At 49.4% G+C, this 18731-nt stretch overlaps 1 protein-coding gene across 1 annotated transcript in view; it reads left to right on the plus strand.

Annotated features, from left to right (window-relative positions):
• The first annotated feature begins 440 nt into the window (after window positions 1-440).
• Window positions 441-18731, plus strand: part of TSNARE1 (t-SNARE domain containing 1) — a 239421-nt gene continuing 221130 nt past the window's right edge. The window contains exon 1 of the mRNA XM_038760394.1: window positions 441-538. The gene's annotated coding sequence lies outside the window, so the exon portion shown is untranslated. The remainder of the gene's footprint in view (window positions 539-18731) is intronic.

Genomic DNA, 18731 nt, shown 5'->3' on the forward strand with positions numbered 1-18731 from the left:
GCCAACCATGGAGGAGGGGGTGGGACCCCATCTCCAAGCCCCAGGGTCCCTGGCCAGCCACGAGGAGGGTATCTCGGGGGGTGGTCTCACAAAGTCCTAAAGCCCTGCCATCCAGGCACCTGCTTCTATCTTGCTGAACCTATCATCTTTTTCCATACTTGGGGTTGCATCGCTCCTGTCTGTGCCCCAAGAGAGGTAAATCGAGTCATTCTGTGGGGTCAGGGCAGCTAGTTCTCTTCTGTTCCCTGATTGGACAGCGAGAAGAGCTGTGGGAGGGAGATGGTGCTCTCAGAGCTTGGAGGGGGAAGGGACACACCGGGAGCAGCTGCAGAATGAGGGTGGAAGGTCAGGAGTGAAAAGGAAGCCAGTTAACAAATGTATATGTGTGGGAGGTCTCTACAGCTCCATATTCCTCTCCCACAGCTCTATCTCAGCCCCCGGGTGACCCCGCTCTCCTGATCCTGGACCGACTCGGCCTCGCTCAACCCCTTGAAACATGGCCTAGCAGGATGACCCTTCCTCTCTTGGACAAGATAAGGTAGGGAAAAATAATAATAATAGTAACAATAATAATAATAATGGCATTTATTAAGCACTTACTATGTGCAAAGCACTGTTCTAAGTGCTGGGGAGGGTACAAGGTGATCAGGTTGTCCCACAGGGGGCTCACAGTCTTAATCCCCATTTTACAGATGAAGTAACTGAGGCACAGAGAAGTTAAGTGACTTGCCCAAAGTCACACAGCTGACAATTGGCAGTGCCGGGATTTGAACCCATGACCTCTGACTCCAAAGCCGGTGTTCTTTCCACTGAGCCACACAGCTTCTCTGACCCCCCAACTCTTCCCAGGGCCCACCTCAGAAAGCGTGTGGGGTAAATTGTCACCTTAGGGAGCTACAATGGCAGGGGACAATTCCGTCCTGGACCTTGCAAAAATGGTGACTGCGCTGGGCCTTCCAAATACGGCAGCCACATGGGAGTTTCTAAAGACGGCAGCCACCTGGTCCTTCTCAAATGTCTGGATTGATGTCAAGTAACTGGACCCTGAGGAGAGATCCAGACTCATTCTGGATTAAGGTGTTAGTGACCCACAGTAGGTCTTTTGGGGGACTGGAAGGAGAATTGAGAGTTGGAAGGAGGATCAAGGGTCAGAGAGGCTCCATCATGTCCATGGTGCCACTCTCTTCCTAGGCTCTGAGCAGCCCCAGTTGAAATAGCTCTGGAGAAGCTAAAGCAGTGATGAGAGCAGTAAGCCTTTTACAGCCCTGTCAAGTCCTCTGGTCTGCTGAACTCTAGGCCGCTGAGAAGCAGCATAGCCTAGTAGATAGAACATGGGTCTGGGAATCAGAAGGACCTGGGTTCTAACCCCTCCTCTGCCACTTGCCTGCTGTGTGACACTGGGCAAGTCACTTCAGTTCTCTGTGCCTCAATTACTTCATCTGTGAAATGGAGATTAAGAATGTGAGTCCCATGTGGGGCAGGGATTAGGTCCAACCTGATTAGCTTGTTTCTACCCCATCACTTAGTATGGTGACTGGCATTTAATAAGCTCTTAACAATTACCATAAAGAACAAAACAAACAAAAGCACTTTACTACTGTAGAGAAGCAGCATGGCTCAGTGGAAAGAGCAGGGGCTTTGGAGTCAGAGGTCATGGGTTCAAATCCCTGCTCCACCGCTTGTCAGCTGTGTGGCTCTGGTTAAGTCACTTAACTTCTCTGAGCCTCAGTGATCTCATCTGTAAAATGCGGATTAAGACTGTGAGCCCCTCATGGGACAACCTGATCAACTTGTATCCTCCCCAGAGCTTAGAACAGTGCTTTGCACATAGTAAGCGCTTAATAAATGCCATTATTATTATTATTATTATTATCATTATTATTATTATTATTACTAGGTCAGAGAGGGGAGGGGGCTGAGGACATGAGGTGGGTGTGTGGTGGGGAGTGGGAGGGTTCCCACGCAAGATAATAATAATAATAATAATAATAATAATAACAATGCTAATAATAACGGCATTTATTAAGCACTTACTATGTGCAAAGCACTGTTCTAAGCACTGGGGAGGTTACAAGGTGATCAGGTTGTCCCACAGGGGGCTCACAGTCTTAGTCCTCATTTTACAGATGAGGTAACTGAGGCACAGAGAAGTTAAGTGACTTGCCCAAAGTCACACAGCTGACAAGTGGCAGAGTCGGAATTTGAACCCATGACCTCTGACTCCAAAGCCCGTGCTCTTTCCACTGAGCCATGCTGCTCCTCTGGTTATCTGGTGTTATCTGGTTAGGTCTCGGGCCAACAACTGTCCAGTGGGGCCAACTCCTGGGCATCTGCCTTGGGAGTGTATGCTCCTCTCTGTCTTTCCAGTTGTCTCTGTGTGTCCTGCTCTTTGCCCCTGTGTATCTCTCTGTCCCTCTAGGCTCCTGTCTCTTCGCTCCCATCTTTCTCTCTGTCTCTGACTGTCTCTATCTCCCTCTCCCTGTCTCTCTCCCGCTCCCACACACCTTTCCTGCTGCTGCCTCAGTGTGTGAGTCAGTCTGACAGCTCAGAGCCGGGGAGCCCCCTCAGCTGCCGAAATGCCAGCCAATAGGCTGGGCGGGATGAGACCTCGGGCCCACGAGGAGGCAGGCCAGCACGCTCCCGTCTCCCTGGGTCCCTTGCTTGCTCTCCCCCGCTCTGCCCCACTCTGTGAGTCAGCCCTCAAACTGAGGCCAGGGAGAATGGGGTGGTGGGCCTCTCCCCAAGGACTTTCCCCCCCCGAAGACTCCCTCCTCAAGACCCCTTCCCAAAGGACCTCTTCCCCAAGGGCTCCTTCCCCAGACCCCCTTCCAAAGGACCCCTACCCAGAGGCCCCCTCAGCCCCTTGGGCTCTCAGTGTCCCCCATTCAGTGTTTTCTGTTTCTCTAAGTGTTGGGGGTTTCAAGGAACAGGGAAACCCTGGGAGGCAGGGATAAAGGGGACAGAAGAGCATGACTACATTGCCTGAGGATGGTGAGGGTGTGACTACTATGTCTGGGAACACCGGGGTGGGAACAGGGGCATGGTTGTACTGCCTGGGGTCAGCAGGGTCAAGGCTAGACTGCCCAGAGACAGCAGTGGCATGGCTAGACTGCCCAGGGATGGTAGGGGTATGACCACTCAGGCTGGGAACACAACGGATGGTAGGGGCGTAACTACACTGCCCTGGGACAGCAGGGCCACACCTACACTGTCTGGGATGACAGGACCTGGCTGTTGGACCCCTGGACCCAGATTTCTCTCCCTCCTATGTCCTGCCTCCGGGGTCACCAGGCATTCCTACCCCTGAGGTCTTGCCACAACCCATTCAAGGCCCGATCTCAGCACAGGGGAGAGTAGAGCAGACACGAAACACATGCTTCCTGCCCAGAAGAAGCTGACAGCCAAATGGGGGAACAGACATCTGGAGACCTTTACGAATAGCGGGACAAGTAGGAAAGCCAAGCATCAGAGAAGTGGTAGAGGCTGAAATAGCAGAATAAATCACTGAATGTACAATTGACTTTATATATATTTACAGTATTCAGAGATTCGCTCAGTCCCTTTACAAATAACAGTGAAATGATTTTTCTCTTAAGCACAGTCTTTATCCTGCCCTGCAGTGCATCTGGTGAAAGATTCTGTGTTCTAATAAATGACAGATAATCCACCATTTTTACTGTAACAAGGGTCTGAAAATCTAGACCGAAAGGCTCCACATTTTCAGCTCTCCTCCTGGCTTCTTTGGAAACTCAGTTTTCATTTTACAGAAATTCCCCAGCACATGGCTTCATAAGACCATCCAAAATACCACTACTTGGTCAGACTACTGGTCCACCCATCTGTCCTAATAAGAATGATAATAATAACAATAATAATAGTAATGGTAATTGTTAAGCAGTTACTATCCATCATGCACTGTTTTAAATGCTGGGGAAGGTATAAGATAATCAGTTCAGACACAGTCCCTGTCCTACCTGGGGTTCACAATCGAAGTAGGAGGGAAAACAGGTATTGAATCCCCATTTTACAGATGTGATAACTGAGGCATAGAGAAGTGAATAGACTTGCCCAGGGTCACAGAAAACACATTGCTGAGCCAGGATAAGAACCCAGGTCTTCTGAATCCCAGGCCCATGCTCTTTCCACTAGGCCATGCAGGTTCTATTTATTGAACACCTGTCAAATGCAGAGCATACACCCTGCAGGAAACACAAATGACAGCAGTGTATAAATCTATAAATAGACCCTTGTGCTGTCTGTTATTTCCATCTCCAGCCAGTGGTGCTAGCTCACTCCAGCTACTGGTTTGAAACCTGGTCTGGACTGCAAAGAGTTAGAGCCCTCTGGGAGTCAGTGGAACTGGGTTCTAATCCCGGCTCTGCAGCTGGTCTGCTAGTGGGACTTGGGGCAAATCACTTCAGTTCTCTGTGCCTCAGTTACTTCGACTCTATTTATTTATTTATTTTACTTATACATATCTATTCTATTTTTTGTTAATATGTTTTGTTTTGTTCTTTGTCTCCCCCTTCTAGACTGTGAGCCCACTGTTGGGTAGGGACCGTCTCTATATGTTGCCAACTTGTACTTCCCAAGTGCTTAGTACAGTGCTCTACACACAGTAAGCACTCAATAAATATGATTGATTGATTGATTGATTGATCTGTAAAATGGGGATTACTACTGTGAGCACCGTGGGGGTCATGGACTGTGACCAACCCAACTAGCTTGTCTCTACCGCAGCACTTAGTTCAGTGCCTGGCGCATATTAAGCACTTAGTACCACATAAATGAAGGAGTTAACTCCAAAACATAGGATAAATGCAGAAGTTTCGTGGATGCTCAGGGTCTCTTGTGAGGGTAGGTAGGAGAGTCGGCCAGCGGGAGTTGTGGTTGATGAGGAGCAAAGCAGCAGTGCCATGCTCTGACCCCTTTGACTGGCTTTTTCCGGAGGCAGCGGCCACCCTGATAGGCTCTGTCCCTGCCTTCCCATCCCACCCCTTCCTTCTCTCCCCAGCTTGTGGCCCAGGAATCTGAGATGCCCCAGAAAGTTCCTCTAGACCCTGGAGATGATCAGCTGGAGAGTGGGGTCAAGTCAGCCAGCACGGCAACCCCTGTGCTTGGGCATCGAGGGGGGCGTAGGTGCCCTCAGAGCTGGGATCCATGGAGATGCCCAGTCCACAGGATTGGCAACCACCAGGCCCAGCAGTGCCCTCCTGATGCAGGTGTAGGAGGTTACATCAATGCTGTCTTGGAAATCTTCTCTCTCTCCTTCTCCAGGAGAACCAGGAGGGTTTACCTCCCCATGACCCTGCCTGCTCTGCCCACGCTGATGCTGATCTCTGTAGGCTGGGCCTGCCTATATCCACTGAGCCTTTGGGAAAACGACGATGAATGAACAGGTGGGACAGAGCCTCTGGTAGAGGGGCACCTCTCTTTCCTGATTTGTTTTAGTGGGGTGCCACAGTCTCCCTACCCTAGGCTGTTCCTAAGTCTCTTTCCTATCATAGTCAGGAAGTCGTATTTAGAGTCTAACTCATATACCACCAACTGCAGTAAAAGTCCATTTTTCCCAGACGGCATGACAAATGCGACGTCTTTCTGCTCTTATGACCTTTTCAGATAAGATCCCTAATTCACCCCCACCATTTCACATTTCTCCCTCTCTTTGCCCTCCCCTCCCCCTGCTGGCTCCTGGCACAGAGATGCTGCCCCAGAGGAGGGTCTGACTGGAGCCCTGGGGGGAGGAGAGCGGGGGGTATCAGAGTCCATTCCGCCTGGTATAACTCTCTCTGTCCATTAGCTGCGTGACCGACCCCCATCAGCCTGACAGGGAAAGAACCACATCAGGCATAGGCAAGTGGAATGTGGTTACCTAGGAAATGGTTTTGGGGGAGGAGGAAGAAGAAGAGGGGGAGGAGGAAGAGTGGGGAAGCCGGGGGAGAGAAGAGGGAGAGGGAAAAGAAAACAGACCACCTCTCGGAGAAGATAACATTCCACAGTCAGGAGGCAGCTCGAAGATGCTGTCCTCACCCTCGGGCGGAGGACGGAAGAGCTGATGACTCTTCTGAGGTGACTGAGCTTTCAGGGCTGGGAGGACAGGGAATCCAAGGGCCCTGGGGCAGTGGGTCCCTGGGTTGCCTATATAGAAAGATGGGGCGGATTTTCAGACTGTAACCCCCTTGAGGACTGCTTTGATGCCTTCCAAGTCTCCATCAAAAATGGAAAGGGTGTCAGTCTCCTTGTGCTGGAAAATGGGGCTGAGGCATTAACTGGCTAGAGAAGTGATGAAGAGGGACAGGCATGCTGGGGCGAGACTAGAGGAAAAGAAGAGTGGTGATACCCAGATGGAGGAGTTTGGGATGCCACAGCTGGGCCTCCCTTTGTCTCCCTGAGGTCCTTATTCCTAGTTTAAGGGCACTTGTCCAAGTCCTCTCCACTGTTGTCCAACAGGGTTCTGTAAGGGCCAGGCTGAGTGGCAAGTGCCTCTGAGATGCTCCCAAATGTGCAGACACCAGTCCTCATTGCCCTCTGGGAGGGTCTAGAGGGTACTGGGACCAGAGGGAAATCCAAGAAGAATCAGGCAAATTGTTTGTTAAGTATCTGAGCCCCCTCTCCACCTCAATAGCAGGGGAGTTTGGAGAGGGAATGGCTCCCCAGGGGTGCCCCCCCACCAAAGCCCCCCCAAAGGCAAGAACACTGAGCAGGGGAGCTCTCAATAAATACCACTGATTATTGGACAGAGAGGACAGTTGGTGAGCTGGCAGTGGAAATGAGGACCTGACTGCTTCAGCCTAAGGTGTGAGACTGTAGATGTGGGACATCCCCCGGGGGAGGAGGAGGAGGAGGACGGGGTGGGGCGGGGGGAAGATTCAGACAGAGACCTTAGTCCAGGGTCCCCAGCTTTGTTGTTCTCTGCTGAGATGCTGCTGTGCCAGCCACTTCCCCCAGAGCTCCGGCCCCCGACCCCCACATGCAGCCTTGACCCCTTCCCCTCTGCAGGAGTGGCAGTGTCTGGGCAGCCAGGCCTCCAGGGAAGGAAATGCCTGGCCACTCCGGGCCAGAGAGTTTCCAGCTAGGCCTCCAGGGAAGGGAATGCCTTCCTGCTCCGGACCAGAGAAGTTCCAGTAGCTTTATTTTCTCCCACCTCTCCCCTCCATCTCCAGCTCTCTTTCTGAGTGGCCACCGCGGGAGAGATGAGGGTCTAAATATAGCCGGGTGCTCTGCCTCGATCTGACCTCTGGTGATGGGGCTGGAGGGACGCAGATCCCTGGTTGTCTTAGTGATTGGGTCCGGTGTCCAGAGCCTGCACTGGGGCAGCCTTGTCCGCCTGCCTGGGGAGTTGGGAGCACTATCTATACTCCTGGGGGATTGTCTGCCTTTCCACTGCTGAAATGACCCCCACAGGGAGTTTGAGGAGGAATCACACATGCGCGCGCACACACACACACACACGCACATGCACGTGCATCCCACGCACTCACACATTCATTAAAGTCTACACATTTCTACCTATGTGTCTCTGCCACATGTGCCCTCCCTGACACTCATTCATGCATGCCTTCACAAACACACTCCCACATCCACACATGAACTTCTCCGCACACATACGCACAAATGCGCCCGCATATATGCCCCCATATTATTGCAAATGCACCCCACATGCTCACAGATACCCACAGGCACACTTCCTCCTCCCAACCCTCCCCCATCAACTTCTTGTCCAAAGGAGCCGTGTCTCTCTATGATTGATCTTGCCTGGCAAAAAGGAGTTGTTGGTTCAATAACTCCTGATTGAGAACACTCACCGTTTGACCCCCTTCTTTGAGCTTGCACCATTTCTTCCAAATCACTTCACTCCATTTTCCTCAAATGCTTTATCTTCCTCTTCCTCCTCTTCCTGAAAGCTCTCCATGACTCCCTCAATGTCTCTCCCATCCCTCATCTCTACCTGTGATGACCCCAACTCGGATAGTCTAGGATCCAGGTTCGAGGGGGATGCAGTCATGGGCAAGATTAGGGGAAGGGGCCTCCCAGTTGGAGAGTGGAGGAGCCCCAGCCCAGTCTGCCAGCCTGTTACTCTTTGTGTGTGTTAGGCCCAGGTATCTGGTCCCAGAAGGGGTAGGGCAGCAGTGTCAGAGGGCATCAGCCTTCATTGGGGCTCACAACATCCATTACTAATCCTCAAACAAGGGGTTCCCAGAAATGCTTTTCCTGCCTCCTCTCCTCCTGCCCTGAGCAGCTCTTTGCTCTGTGGGAGTGAGGAGAATGGAATTTACCTCTGCCTGCTTCTTCTCTGAGGCCCATGTCTCTGAGGAGCTCTGGGGAAGGAGAAGGAGGAGGTAAAGGAGGAAGAGAAGGAGAAAGAGAAGGAGAAAGAGAAGGAGAAGGAGGAGGAGAAGGAGAAGGAGAAGAAGGAGAAGTTCTAACCCTTCTCCCAGCCCAAGTTGTGGCTACAATAATGGAATAACTATGGGGAGGGAAGGGAAGGGGACAAAAGGAGAAGGGAGGGGAAAGTGAAGGAAGGAGAGGAAAGGAGAAGGAAGGGGGGAGGGGAAGAGAGGCAGGCAGAGTAAGGAAATGGACGCCTTTCTGGAGTTCCTCAGGGATTATGAGAGGGGTCACTCTGACCAAGGAACCATCCAGCCCCATGTGATCAAGCCACCTGAGGACCCAAGCCCCCACCAGCCCCGTCTGCTCACAAGCCTGAGAGTGGGAGCACGGCACCTGGGATCTGATGCCTGCTGGCCACACCTCCAGGAGATTGATGGAAGCAATTTTTCAAGGTTTGGAGGAGGTGGCGGTGGAAATTTGATCAGTGGCGGCCCTCGGCGCTTCAAACCAAATCAAAGCTTCCATTCTCATTGCTGCTTTGCTTGGGGATGAGACCCTGAGACCATCCCAGGGGAGACTCTGGCAAGCCCTGACCAGGAGCCCTGCTCCACAAGCCCCCGCCTTCGCCCCCACCCCAGCCTAATTGCTTTCTGCCTCGCCAACACTCCTTGAGGCCTGGAACAGCTTCCCTGGTCCTCCCCGTTCCCTCCTGCTGTCAGTGCTAGGCTTCCTTCTCCAGGAAGCCTCCCTCAAACCACCCTACACTCTGGCTTCACTCTCACCTCAGCTTGCTGGTCTTTTGTTGGTTTCCCATTCAAGCAACTAGTGGTTTGCAATAAGCACCTCCATGCATTCAATCTTATTTATAGAGTGCTTACTGTGGGCAGAGCACCATACTAAGTGCTTTCGAGAATGAGAGCAGTAGGACACACATTTCCTGCTCTCAAGAGGCTCACAATCTAATGGGAAAAGAGACCCACAGAGGACAGTGATTTACAAAGAGTCTGGCTAGGAAGATATAGAAGGAATTCAACTCAATCAGAGTGAAATAGCAGAACAACTCACTGAATGTACAAATGAAAATGGAAACAAAAATATTTATAGCTGCTGAAGAATGGGATGACACAGAAAAAGGCTGAGGGTGGCAATTGGGTTGACGTGGCTGGGTGTGGGATTATTTGAGGAAGACCTCCAGAAAGAGGCATTGACAATGGTGAGAGCCTTGGTACAGTGACTTTGGATCATTAGGGGAGACAGATGGAAGGGGTATTCAAGGTCAGGGAGCAGCATGAGCAAGGGGGCAGAGGAGGAAGAGTGTGAGCTGGGGGTAGTGGGTGAGGAGAGCCTATATTTGGGTGGGGAGAACTAAGGGAGAGCCTTGAAGTCATTTGTGAGGAGTTTTTGCTTCGTGTGATGGGAGAGAGGAAAGGTTTCTGAGCTGGACAGTATATCTTTTGCTCCCTAGAGCAGTGAATGATGCTACCAGATGTCAGTCAGGTGAACCATTAATAATTATATAATAACAATGATAGTATTTACTAAGCATTTACTGTGAGCCAAATGCCACCTTAGGCATTAGGGATAAATACAAATTAATCAGATCAGACACAGTCCCTGTCCCACTCAGGGCATGTATTCTAAGAGAGAGGGTGAGTAGGTATTACGTTCCCATTTAGTAAAGACTGAAATAGAGGCTGTTCCTCCTCCTCTTCTTCTTGCTCCTCTGTCTCCTCCTCCTTCTTCTCATCTTCCTCCTCTTCAGCTCAGAAGTGGGTGATTTCCACAGAGGATTGATTTTCCCAAATGCAATTGTTTGTTCCTTCAATCTGGTCTCTCTCTCTCTCTCTCTCTCTCTCTCTCTCTCTCTCTCTCTCTCTCTCTCTCTCTCTCTCTCTCTCGTCCCTCAGCAACCAGCTTTCTCCATCCTAAGTTCCATGGCTCCCAGAGCTGGAAGGGAGGAAGCCAAAGAGGTCATTTAGTCCAGACCCCTGCCTCCCTCCCCATAGGGGTGACTGTGCCCATTTCCCAGTTCTACCAGGAGAAGCAAACATGGAACAAGATTCCCAACTGGGTGATTCATTTCCCTCTGCCAAGGGCCTGGGGGTGGTGGGCTAGGAGAGCAATGCCGCTTCGCTAGCCTGGGTCTGCAGGTTAATCTCAGCTCCCGCTGTCTCTGGCTAGGCTTGGATGGAGGTTTCTCGCTTCCTCAGCACAGAAACAGCTTTTGTCCTCTCCTTCCTCCGTCTCTGCCTTCACCCATCTCACTGGACCTGGGATAATTTATCAATCCAGTGACAGTGATGGCATTAAGCATCTTCCCTCTGCCTCATCGTTCCTCCAACCTCTATTGGCCCTTCTTCAGGCACCTTTCCAGGCCTAGGCCCCTTCAAAGAAGACAATCGGGCCATTTTCTCACCTGTTCTCCTGCCCAACCACCCCCAAAATTACCATGTGAGAGGGAATCCATCCATCCATCAATCAATAGCATTTACTGAGGGCTAACTATGTGCAGAGCACTGTTCTAAGTGCTTGGGGGAGTACAGTACGACAATTAGAGGACAAGTTCCTGTTGCCAATTTGTACTTCCCAAGCGCTTAGTACAGTGCTCTGCACATAGTAAGCACTCAATAAATACGATTGATGATGATGATGATGCCCACAATGAACTAGAGGGAATTACAGTCTAGAACTACAGTCTACAGGGAAGGGATGGAAGACCTAAAAAATAAGCATCAGTATCACCAGCAGGGGACTGATCATCTGCCTTGGGCAGATCTTTCTACTAGCAGTAGCAGTGATGGTAGTAGAAGTAGTGGCAGTAGTGGTGGTAGTAGTAATAATAGTTGTAGTAACAGTAGTAGTATCAGTAAAAGCAGTAGAAGTAGTAGCAGTAGTTGTAGTAGTTGAGTAGTAGCAAGTGGTGGTAGTTGTAGTAGTAGTAATTATAGTAATAGTAGCAGAAACAGAAGCAAAAGTAGTAATGGTAGTAATAGTGGTGATGGTAGTAGTACAGTAGTAGTAGCAGCAACAGCAGTACCAGCAGTACTACTAGAAGTAGTTATAGTAACATTAGTCATAGTAGTAGCAGTAGCAGTATTAATCAGTCAATCAATGGCATTTGTTCATTCAATAATCGTATTTATTGAGCGCTTACTGTGTGCAGAGAACTGTACTAAGCGCTTGGGAAGTTGAGCGATTACTGTGTGCAGAACACTGTACTAAATGCTTTGGAAAGTACACCACTACAACAGAGTTGGTAGGAACGATACCTGCCCACAAGGAGCTTACAGTTCCCAAAGGGAGACAGGCAGTAAAACAAATTACAGATAGAGGAAACTGTAGAGAATAAGGAGATTGACAGAAGAATAAGGAGATTGACAGAAGTGCTGTGGGGCTGGGGTGGGTATCAAAGTGCTTAAGTGTTACACGGCCAAGTGCCTGGTCATAGTAGTAAAGAGTAGTAGGAGTAATGAACGCAGTGCGCTGAACTAAATACTGGGAATATCAAAGCAAGCAAATAACACATTCCCTTCTCCTCAAAGAGTTTACACTCTACTGGGGAAAGACAGGGATAAAAGTATTTATAGTGGAGTAATCGCAACACTTTTCCGCTATATTGTAAGCTGCTTGAAGGTGGGGATCATATCTACAAACCCTTTGGTAGTGTACTCTTCCCTTCACTCAGTACAGTGCTCTGCACACAGTAAATGTTCAGTAAATCTCACTAATTGAATGTAGAATTGAATAAATGGCTCTATGTCAGTGCTGAGGATGAATATAACTACTAAAGAGTGATGAGAGTTTGTGTTGGAACATTCAGTAAAAAGGAAAGCTTCATGGAGCTTTCCTTCTAATGGGGGAGAGAGAAGGAAATGTAATAGATTGTAACGGAGAAGGAGAAAATAGAACATAGGAGGTCCCAGAGAACCAATCAATCACTCAATTAGCTGACACCGGAATGAGGGCTGAGTGGTCGTGTGACCAAGATTATTCAAGGAAGGCCTCCTGGAAGAAGCGACTTTTGCAGAGGGCTTTGAAGAAAGTTGGAAGTGAGGGCATGGGTTGGTACAGTGGAGGGCACAGTACAGTGCTCTGCACCCAGTAAGTGCTCAATAAATATTGTTGATTGATTGATTGGAGGGAGGAGGAGTGTATTTCAAGGAGCAGTAAAGATGTGAGTGATGATCCAGGGCAGAAGGTAAAGAGTGAGGCACTGTCAAGCATCACCCTGGCCTTTTCCCTCCCCTTCCTCCCCTGGACATGGGGTCCCTGAGGGTACCAACATCTGTGAAGACATCTCCTCAGGCTCCTGTCCCTTCCACCAGTCTCCTCCAGCTCCCCACCGGCCCTTTACCCATTCACAGAGTTAAGCCAGTGGAGTCCCCCATGCAACTACTTGTGCCAGATTCCACAGGCCTGGTCCAGCTCCTGCAGGAGCCAAGGAGGTGAAAGGTCAGTAACCGGGGTGAGGGGGTTGGGAGACCCCCTGGGATTTGTGTCTTCATTGACAGAATTCTGGTCATCGTTCTTGGCACTGTCTAATTTGGGGCATCAGCCCCTCACCCCCTCTTCCCACCTACTGTCATCCTGCTGCCACCCCGGGCCGTGTCCCTGAAAGTGACACCTACTAATGGGATCAGCCCTGTGCACTCAGGAGTTTCACAAGATCTGTTCCCGTTTTCTGACCCACATCCCGAACTCCTTCTCTCCGCACTGCCAAGATGGAGGGGAGCTGGGGAGAGGGTCACCGCCCCTACGTGGCCCCAACATCCACACACTCACTCACACGCTCACCAACATGGACTCACAACCACCCAGATGAATGCCAAACACACACATACACACAACTGCCCAAACGCAGAAATATGTACTTGTACTCAGACCCACAAACACACAGTGTGGCCTACTGGTAAGAGCACAGGACTCAGAGGCAGGAGACCTGGGTTCTAATCCCTGTTCTACCACTTGCCTGTTATGTGACTTTGGGAAAGTCACTTAACTTCTTGGGGTCTCAGTTTCTTCCTTTGTAAAATGGTGATTCGATACCTTTTTTTATGGTATTTGTTAAGTGTGTCAGGCACGGTACTAAGCACTGGGGTAAATAGAAGATAGGTTGGACACAGTCCCTGTTCTATATAGGTCTCCACAGTCTTAATCCCCCTTTTCCAGATGAGGCTCCAGGAAGGTGTGACTTGCCCAAGGTCACAGAGTAGACACAAGGCAGATCCGGGATTAGAGCCCAGGTCCTCTGACTCCCAGGGCCACACTCTTCCCACTGATAATAATAATAATAGTGCTTACTATTTGCAAAGCACTGTTCTAAGCACTGGGGAGTTTACAAGGTGATCAGGTTGTCCCACGGGGGGCTCACAGTCTTAACCCCCATTTTACAGATGAGGCAACTGAGGCACAGAGAAGTGACTTGCCTAAAGTCACACAGCTGACAAGTGGCAGAGCGGAATTTGAACCCATGACCTCTGACTCCAAAGCCCGTGCTCTTTCTACTGAGCCACGCTGCTTCTCACTAGGCCTTGCTGCTTCTCTGTTACTACCTGTAATATCTGTTCTCTCTCCCCCTTAGACTGCAAAACCCATGTGAGGACAGGAACTATGTGTGATCTGACTGTGTTGTTGCTTCTACCCCAGCACAAGGCACAGTGCTTGGTATATAGCAACCCCTTTATAATTATGATTATTACTCTTCTTATGCACACTCCCCTATGAGACTATTACAGGTCCTTAATGATGGCTTGGTAAACAGACTTGATCCATCTTTGCCTTCCATGTGGGGCTGAAGGCAGTGTTTTCAGATGAGGTTTGTTTCTCAATCCATCAGTGGTATTTATTGAACACAATGTGAGCAGAGCATTGTACTAAACACCTGGGAGAGTGAAATAGAGTTGGTTGACATGATCCCTGCCCTGAATAATAATAATAATAATAATGGCATTTATTAAGTGCTTACTAGGTGCAAAGCACTGTTCTAAGTGCTGGAGGAGCTTACAAACTCTGGGACTTCCATGGTGGCATCAAGTGGGGCAAGGAGAGGGGCAGGGAGGCTTCCCAGCCACTGCAGGGGCACAGAGCCACCCGTAAGGGAGAAAGGAGCTCCAACTTTTATGGATCTGCCTGGGCCACCTCCTCCATGGAGTATTCCCTGACTGAAGCCACCCTCTCACCATCCCACCAGCATGGCCTCCTGCCACTTTCCCCTGGTCTTTACTGTGTCTTTACAGTCCTCAAGATGGGTTCTGACTCTGCTCCCAACCCAGAAGTTCCCTGACAGAAAGAACAGGCTTGTTCTCAAACATGGATCCTGGAAACCAGTATAAACCAGAGGAGTCCAGCCTCACTTGAGTCCCTGGCTTCAACTTCCTCCCTCTATAAACCTTTAACCAGACCCGATGATTAGCAGCAGGAGCATCTGGATGGACTGAGTAGCTTCTCCTTGTTTTCTGTTCTGGACTCCCTCTGAGGGTGACATGAACAAGGGGGATGGGGGAAAGGAGGAAGGAAATTTGAAGGAGAAGGAATGCACTACTAGCTGGAAACTTGATTATAAAACTCTTAGGAAATGGGGATATAAAGGGAACAGAGTTACCCAAAGTTCATCCAAGGATCTGTCTTGGTCTGCCTCAGACCTGCTGTGTGACTGAACAAATCTCCCAGCCTCTCTGAGTCCCAAGTCCACAGTCTGAGACAGAATCACTCCTGCTCCTGACTCACTCACTAGTTGTATTGTCAGGTGTGGAGAGGCCCCCTACCCCCATCCCGGAAGTGTGTTGACAACCGTGGTTGTTAGATTTCCGCACGACTGGGATTTGATGAGGGCAGGGGGGCCAGGAGCAGGGGCGGGGGCACGGAGGCGTAGCCACTTCCTCACAACAGCGGACCCGCTGGTGGCCGATGGCTGACGCGATTCAGCTTAACCCGCGTGCCAGGTTCAATCAGACTCCTTTAAATTCAAAATACGCATTTATTTTAACCGGTTGGGGTGTTCTAAGCAAGATGAAAGCCAGAGAAGACGGACTATACCAAATTAGATCATTAAGGATTCAGAGAGGAGAAATTGCATAAATTAGAGTGAGAGGAGTACATTGGCAAACTCTTCCAGATGTCTCCCCAGGCTTCTTCAACTTGGAAGCTAAAAAAATGGAAAAGGGAGAGTTAGAGGGGTGAGGACACGACAGACCCCGAGGAGAATCCCAATCCTGTTCATTTATGAAATTGATGGGGGGCTGGGGGCGAGGCAAGGGGAATCAAGAAAGCCCATGGGGGCCCGATGAGACCCGGGCGATGAGAAGAACTACAACAGGGTTGGAGGGTGGGAAGTGCTGGAGGCAGGAGGGAAATCACACAGCCCTCCCCACCTCACCCCAACCGGGTCCCAGCTGACAAGGATCTGGAATGGAAGGGAGGGGAGTCATAGTCTGTTATTATTAATGATAATAATAATAATAATAATATTTATTAACCTGGTTCTATGGGCTGAGCACTGGAGTCAGTGCAAAATAATCAGATTAGATTCAGGCTCTATCCCACACAGGCTCCCAATTTAAAAGGGAGGAAGAGAAGGTGTATTCTCCCCATTTTACAGAAGAGGAAACTGAGGCCCAATCAATCATTCAATCACTCACTTTTATTAAGCATTTGCTGTATGCAGAGCACTGTACTAAGTGCTTGAAGTAATGTAGCTCAATGGAAAGTGCACAGGCTTGAGAGTCAGAGGTCATGGATTTGAATCCCGGCTCCACCACTTGTCAGCTGTGTGACTTTGGGCAAGTTATTTCATTTCCCTGTGCCTCAGTTACCTCGTCTGTAAAATGTGAATTAAGACTGTGAGCCCACAAGGGACAAACCAATTACCTTGTATCCCCCCCATGCTTAGAACAGTGCTTGACACATAATAAGCACTTAAATATCATCATTATTATTACAATACAGCAATATAACAGACATATTCCTTGTCCACAACGAGCTTATAGTCTAGAGGGGGAGACAGACATTAATATATATAAATAAATTACAGATATGTACACAAGCACTGTGGGGTTGGGAGGGGGATGAATGAATAAAGGGAGGAAGTCAGGGCGACAGAAAGGAGTGAAAGAAAAGGAAAAGGGGGCTTGGTCAGGGAAGGCCTCTTAAAAGATGGGTGCCCTCAACAAGAGAAGGTCTAGAGAGGTTAAGTGGCTTTTCCAAGGTCCAACAGCCAGCAAGTGGCCGTGCCAGGGCCAGAACTCAAGTCTCGTGGCTCATGAGCCCAGGCTTCTCCCAGTAGCGTTCACTGCTCTGCCCTTCTTGATGAAGGGTGCCAGCTCCCATTGCAGTAAGAGGGGCAGAGGATAGGTTTTACGATGAGATTCTCCAGATTCCCCAGGATGGTGAGATGCTGGGACATGCTGGAGCAAGAATTTTCTCTCCGGGAGATTTTTCAGGAAGATGTTTCCATCAGGAAGCCCACTGGGAGCAGAGCCCTGGCCTGGGGGTAAAGTAAGGACCAAAGAGGGGAGAAGGAGAAGATGTGGTCCCCTTTCTCAAGGAGCTGACTTTATACTACAGTCCAGCCTGTGCATTTCACTCCTCTAACTCCAGCTTGGTGACTCTGCCCTGATCTCGTCTATCTCGCCACTTACCCCTTTTCCTCATCTTCCCGCTGGCCTGGAACCCCCTCTTGCTTTATAAACACCAGACCACCACTCTCCCCTCCTTCAAAGCCTTATTAGCGTCACATCTCCAAGAGGTCTCCCATGATTAAGTCTTCTTTGCTCCAGCTCCATTCTGCGTCCTCTGTGCTCTTGGATCTGTGACCTCTAGACATTTGGTATTTGCCCCACTCTCAGCCCCACAAAACTTATGTACATATCTAGACTTCAAGACTGTGAGCCCACTGTTGGGTAGGGACTGTCTCTATATGTTGCCAACTTGTATTTCCCAAGCACTTAGTACAGTGCTCTGCACACAGTAAGTGCTCAATAAATATGATTGATTGATTGATCTATAAATTATATATTGTAAATCATTTATTTATATTAATGTCTGTCTCCCCCTCTTGACTGCAAGGTTGTTGCAGACAGGGTACGTTTATGACATTGTACTCTCCCTAAATGCTTAGTACAGTGCTCTGCACACAGTAAGCACTCTGTAATTACCATTGATTGAATGATTCTACAAGGCTGGGTTTAACTGTCCCCCTCCTAGACTGTGAGCCCGTCGTTGGGTAGGGACCGTCTCTATATGTTGCCAACTTGAACTTCCCAAGTGCTTAGTACAGTGCTCTGCACACAGTAAGCGCTCAATAAATACGATCGAATGAATGAACTGTTCTGTCTCTCCCATTTGATTGTCAAACAGTGCCTTCTCCCTTTAGTCATTCCCAGGGGGCCTAGTCCCGGGCCCAGGGAGTACACAATCTACAGCAAATTCTCACTGAATTTTTAAAATTGACTTGCTGTCTGAGGCCTGCAGAGGCAGGTGAGAGGGGTGGGAGTATGGGGACGGGATTGAGGGGAGCATTATGAAATGGCATTCCTATCCCTGAAATGTCACTGGATGCAGGACAGAGACAGGAAATGTATTTGGAATTGCAGCCATAAGGAGGAGGAAAGTTTTACTGCTGACAAGCTTGTGAGATACTGAAACTGGGAATTGTGAGGGGCTGGGGGAATCTTCTCCCCTAGAGATTTCTTGGAGTAGAACGGGCTACACCCTGTTTAGGCTAGTGTCAAGGCAATGTCACCAGGAGGCAGGGGGCTTGACTAAATGATCCATGGCATCCTGAACAGTAGGACTCTTTTCTTGCCCTACTTTGAAGTTTCCCAGGAACATCTTCCACCTCTATCGCACATTTCTTGACAGCACTAAAAGCACATTCCAAACTTAATGTAATTTATAAGATTTATCATAAACCTCACACTTTATGTTTGCAAATAATTTGTCGCTTCTTTATCAACCCTCCTAACTCTGCAGACAGGGTGGAGAAGTGTGATTGGCAGAGGGAAAATTGAAGCACGGGGTGGTAATGCTGCTGGTTGGAGGTCATGGAAGAGGGGGATTTAATCAGGTACGGATTAGCTTCAGTAGACGATAATCAGATCAGACACAGCATGTGGCCTATATGGAACATAGGGTCTAAGAGGGATAAAGGTCAGAATATTATCACCATTATACAGAGTAGGAAACAGAGGCCCAGAAAGGTTAAGTCTCTTTCCCAAGATGACACAGCAGGCCGATAGCAGATCTGGGGTTAAAACCTAGGACTCCTGGTTCTTGGCCCCATAGTCTTTCCACTGCATCACACAGCCTTCCTTTGTCTCTACTCAGCCTCCGATTGTTAACTACTTAACTACTATCTCCAGTAGTTAAGGAGATAGAGGGAAGTTAGCAAGACAGTATGCGGC

The sequence above is a fragment of the Tachyglossus aculeatus genome, chromosome 18, assembly GCF_015852505.1.
Source record: "Tachyglossus aculeatus isolate mTacAcu1 chromosome 18, mTacAcu1.pri, whole genome shotgun sequence".
Taxonomy (NCBI): domain Eukaryota; kingdom Metazoa; phylum Chordata; class Mammalia; order Monotremata; family Tachyglossidae; genus Tachyglossus; species Tachyglossus aculeatus.